The 5,000-nt window shown below is 54.2% G+C and overlaps 1 non-coding gene across 1 annotated transcript in view; it reads left to right on the top strand.

Annotated features, from left to right (window-relative positions):
• Positions 1 to 3,631: 3,631 nt before the first annotated feature.
• The window catches only part of LOC124772077, a 1,909-nt gene continuing 540 nt past the window's right edge, over positions 3,632 to 5,000 (top strand). Inside the window, exon 1 of the ribosomal RNA XR_007013755.1 lies at positions 3,632 to 5,000. This exon is cut by the window's right edge and continues 540 nt beyond it. This is a non-coding gene — a ribosomal RNA (small subunit ribosomal RNA).

Here is a 5,000-nt window from a genome sequence, read left to right on the forward strand (position 1 = left end):
ATCTATGAAAATAGGGCGACACCACATGCAATACCGCCATCTATGCGCATCTGACAACACTACGTCCGCACCACAAAACATACCGCCATCTGTAGGTCTCCCGCAACATGACCTCCTGCAACGACGCTACCGCCATCTATGAGACGCCAAGCCGACTAAGACAGCGATGGCGCCACAGTGGCCGCCTTTCGACGCCACCCACAAAGGCTGCAGCCTCTGTCGACCATAGCACCCAATCTCCAGTGGCTCTGCCGCACGAAGCCGTGGACCGGCAATGACGCCACCCGCACCCGTTCGTGCACCACCCCAACCGCCAAACTCGCACCTCCAGCGGATGAACGGCGGACGTTTCCCGCACTCGTAAAGTGCAATCCACCCCTATAACTTGCGTTTCATGAAGAGTTATTTCCAATATGCGACATTCCCGCTGTCCGTATACATGAGCCGCGACCTGTACCACTTACGAGCGAGAGACGCGATCGCGTTGCTCACTGTACGGCGTCCGATACCGAGCCATCAGCATGTCGGTCCCCATGCGCGTTGCACTCGCACTCGCAGTCGCAAAAACGTGGGGCAAATATATTACGCGGAAGAGTTATAACAGACCGAGCCCCACTGCATGGGGGGAGTCTTTGTCACTAATGTACACAGATGGAACATTTTGGACTGGAACCAGATTACCCGTACACACGGCGCTGATTAGTAATCAATGCAGAGCCATCAAACTACAGCAAATATACACAACTGTCCGTATACATGCTGAAAGAGTCTGCCCAAAATGGGAACCACACGTCAGCCAGACACTCTGATCACGCACCACTCTCTGCTTCTAACAGGCGCACATACAATATGTAAGCACCAGCATGGAACAACATCCAGTGCATCTTCTCCGCCACATTACACAATCCACACTATCACAACCAGACCAGGAGGTCCGTGCGGAAAATACAATATCCCAGCCTTTCGACATCCACCATTGCGCAGACCAGGCACCAACACCCACACATGTCCTATACAACGGTGCACCCAACATCACAATAGTACCTCCTGTCACAGCGCACAAACAATGACATGAGTCAAAGACACAGGTCTCACACAAGCATAGAATTGGAGCGCCGCCTCTAATAAGCCAAAGGTGCATCCTGACGTGACAAATCTGATCATGTCACAAGCATTCACTTACTATAATCACTATCAACGAACCTGCCGCCCCCGCCCCCCCCCCCCCCTACACCTTTCCGTACAACAACGTGTAACCTAACCTAACCTAACCTAACCTATGTTGTACCTTAACCTAACCTATGTTGTACCTTAACCTAACCTATGTTGTACCTTAACCTAACCTATGTTGTACCTTAACCTAACCTATGTTGTACCTTAACCTAACCTATGTTGTACCTTAACCTAACCTATGTTGTACCTTAACCTAACCCATGTTGTACCTTAACCTAACCCATGTTGTACCTTAACCTAACCCATGTTGTACCTTAACCTAACCCATGTTGTACCTTAACCTAACCCATGTTGTGCCTCAACCTAACCCATGTTGTGCCTCAACCTAACCCATGTTGTGCCTCAACCTAACCCATGTTGTGCCTTAACCTAACCCATGTTGTGCCTCAACCTAACCCATGTTGTGCCTTAACCTAACCCATGTTGTGCCTTAACCTAACCCATGTTGTGCCTTAACCTAACCCATGTTGTGCCTTAACCTAACCCATGTTGTGCCTTAACCTAACCCATGTTGTGCCTTAACCTAACCCATGTTGTGCCTTAACCTAACCCATGTTGTGCCTTAACCTAACCCATGTTGTCGCCTTAACGTAACCCACGTTGTCGCCTAAACCTGCTCTGTAATTGTTATACGACTCGTTCAATTACTGTAGTGTTGCCCACCCGCAACCCTCGCAATATAGTTCGCTACTCGCACTGCCCGCACCCCTGTGTATCGCTTCATGTTAAACACCTTGCAAGTCTTGCTCACTTTCCACATGCTCCTGCTGTACACTGTAATGTGGATGGCAGCAGGACGTACATGCCGCCCCTCCCCACGTCCCCACCTTGCCCCCTGCCTTCGCAAGCTGGTTGGTGAGAAGTTTGCATGTTCAATGCCCTTCGCATGCGACGTACTCAGGCTACGTTGTGGTGCGGCCTGTGTCAACTGTCCGCTGATGTCGTACGCGTGAACCACAATCTGTACTGCACATTCGTCCTTATGTACTGAATGATACATCGTGGCACATGTGTGACCGCACAACGACTGCGCCCAAAAACGGCGGACCATACAGTGCAAATATTGTGCACGCAGCTACGTGTCGTCTCCCTATGAGAGCTGGATTGCAGTGTGGTACGCCATAGAGACGTGTGGGAGGAACGGACGCCGTGGATGGCGATCAGCATGAGCTGTCTGTTGATGTATTCGGACCTAGTCGTCTCTCCTCACACACCGTGATGGCATGGTGCACCGCGTTCCATATCTGCGACATGCTACAGAGGCCGGTTGACAGTCGTTCGAGCAATGGACATCGCATACGTACGGGGGCCACCTTCCACGTATTGTCTAGGCGTGCACATTTTGTTGCGTGTATGTGGGCAGACGTAGTGTGGCGTGACACCTGACACAGGCATGCAATAATCGTTGAAGTTGCAAATGGCGATGGACGCCTGCGTTTTCTGGTGAAGTTACGCAAATGAACAAATGGTAACCTGTTGTGGTGCGGTTGTTCTCGCTAGGGGTGAATCGGTGATGGCGACGATAGGTTGAGGTACTAACCGGTTGTTCCAGCGATACCCACCATGCCGACGAAACTGAACGGCATCTGGGTGTGAAGCGATACGCGGCGGTGGCTGGGTGGGACCGTCCCCGGCCGGTGAGGGGGCGCCTCCCGGCGTGCTGGCCGCGCGGTGCGTGGGCGCACGCGCTACAGCCGGCTGGTGGGGGCGGCCAGTGGCAGGCGCGCCGGCCGACGGACGCGGCAGGCGTCGCAGCTGCGCGCCGGCGCACCCTGCGCGCGGCGCCGTGCGGCCAAAGTAGGTCCTCGCGGGCCCGGTGCGAAGCGCGGTGGACATCTTCAGTGTGCTGGTCCGATTGAGGACTGTGTGCGTTGAGGATGCGCCGCCGCCCGGCGCTCGGCGCCGCGACGCCGTCTGCTGCTCGGTCGCCCCAGCGGTTCTCGCTGGTGGTTTGTATCGCAGCTGTGCGGATGTGTTGGCGCGTGCGCTGTGCTGGGAGAGTTCGCTTCGGCACCCAAGTGGGGCTTTTGTCCTTCTGTGGCGCTGGCGTTGGAGCTGCCGGTCACCGTAGGTGGCGCGTGTTGTCTCCCGCCGGCAATGCCACGACAGCACGCTCCCGGGCCTCTGTCGGCAGCGGCAAGCTCAGTTGGGAGCACGGGTGGTCGCACCGAAAGCGTCTACTCGCCTAACTCCGGGCGATTGCGCCTCTCTCGAACCCGACCAAGTACTTGGGACGGCGCTGCGCGCCGCCGGGACCTGAGAGGGTTTCGAGGTGTATTGTGCAGGGGAGCTCAGCCTCCTCCTGTTTGCAGAATGATTGAGCGGACGCTTGCGTGTTCGCGCGGGCCCCCGGGACACACTCCCGGGCGGCCGGCTGCTCAGCTCTAGTTGACGCAGCTCCCTGGTTGATCCTGCCAGTAGTCATATGCTTGTCTCAAAGATTAAGCCATGCATGTCTCAGTACAAGCCGCATTAAGGTGAAACCGCGAATGGCTCATTAAATCAGTTATGGTTCCTTAGATCGTACCCACGTTACTTGGATAACTGTGGTAATTCTAGAGCTAATACATGCAAACAGAGTCCCGACCAGAGATGGAAGGGACGCTTTTATTAGATCAAAACCAATCGGTCGGCTCGTCCGGTCCGTTTGCCTTGGTGACTCTGAATAACTTTGGGCTGATCGCACGGTCCTCGTACCGGCGACGCATCTTTCAAATGTCTGCCTTATCAACTGTCGATGGTAGGTTCTGCGCCTACCATGGTTGTAACGGGTAACGGGGAATCAGGGTTCGATTCCGGAGAGGGAGCCTGAGAAACGGCTACCACATCCAAGGAAGGCAGCAGGCGCGCAAATTACCCACTCCCGGCACGGGGAGGTAGTGACGAAAAATAACGATACGGGACTCATCCGAGGCCCCGTAATCGGAATGAGTACACTTTAAATCCTTTAACGAGTATCTATTGGAGGGCAAGTCTGGTGCCAGCAGCCGCGGTAATTCCAGCTCCAATAGCGTATATTAAAGTTGTTGCGGTTAAAAAGCTCGTAGTTGGATTTGTGTCCCACGCTGTTGGTTCACCGCCCGTCGGTGTTTAACTGGCATGTATCGTGGGACGTCCTGCCGGTGGGGCGAGCTGAAGGCGTGCGACCGCCTCGTGCGTGCTCGTGCGTCCCGAGGCGGACCCCGTTGAAATCCTACCAGGGTGCTCTTTATTGAGTGTCTCGGTGGGCCGGCACGTTTACTTTGAACAAATTAGAGTGCTTAAAGCAGGCAAGCCCGCCTGAATACTGTGTGCATGGAATAATGGAATAGGACCTCGGTTCTATTTTGTTGGTTTTCGGAACCCGAGGTAATGATTAATAGGGACAGGCGGGGGCATTCGTATTGCGACGTTAGAGGTGAAATTCTTGGATCGTCGCAAGACGAACAGAAGCGAAAGCATTTGCCAAGTATGTTTTCATTAATCAAGAACGAAAGTTAGAGGTTCGAAGGCGATCAGATACCGCCCTAGTTCTAACCATAAACGATGCCAGCCAGCGATCCGCCGCAGTTCCTCCGATGACTCGGCGGGCAGCCTCCGGGAAACCAAAGCTTTTGGGTTCCGGGGGAAGTATGGTTGCAAAGCTGAAACTTAAAGGAATTGACGGAAGGGCACCACCAGGAGTGGAGCCTGCGGCTTAATTTGACTCAACACGGGAAACCTCACCAGGCCCGGACACCGGAAGGATTGACAGATTGATAGCTCTTTCTTGATTCGGTGGGTGGTGG

The sequence above is a fragment of the Schistocerca piceifrons genome, unplaced genomic scaffold (genome assembly GCF_021461385.2).
Source record: "Schistocerca piceifrons isolate TAMUIC-IGC-003096 unplaced genomic scaffold, iqSchPice1.1 HiC_scaffold_936, whole genome shotgun sequence".
Lineage (NCBI taxonomy): Eukaryota > Metazoa > Arthropoda > Insecta > Orthoptera > Acrididae > Schistocerca > Schistocerca piceifrons.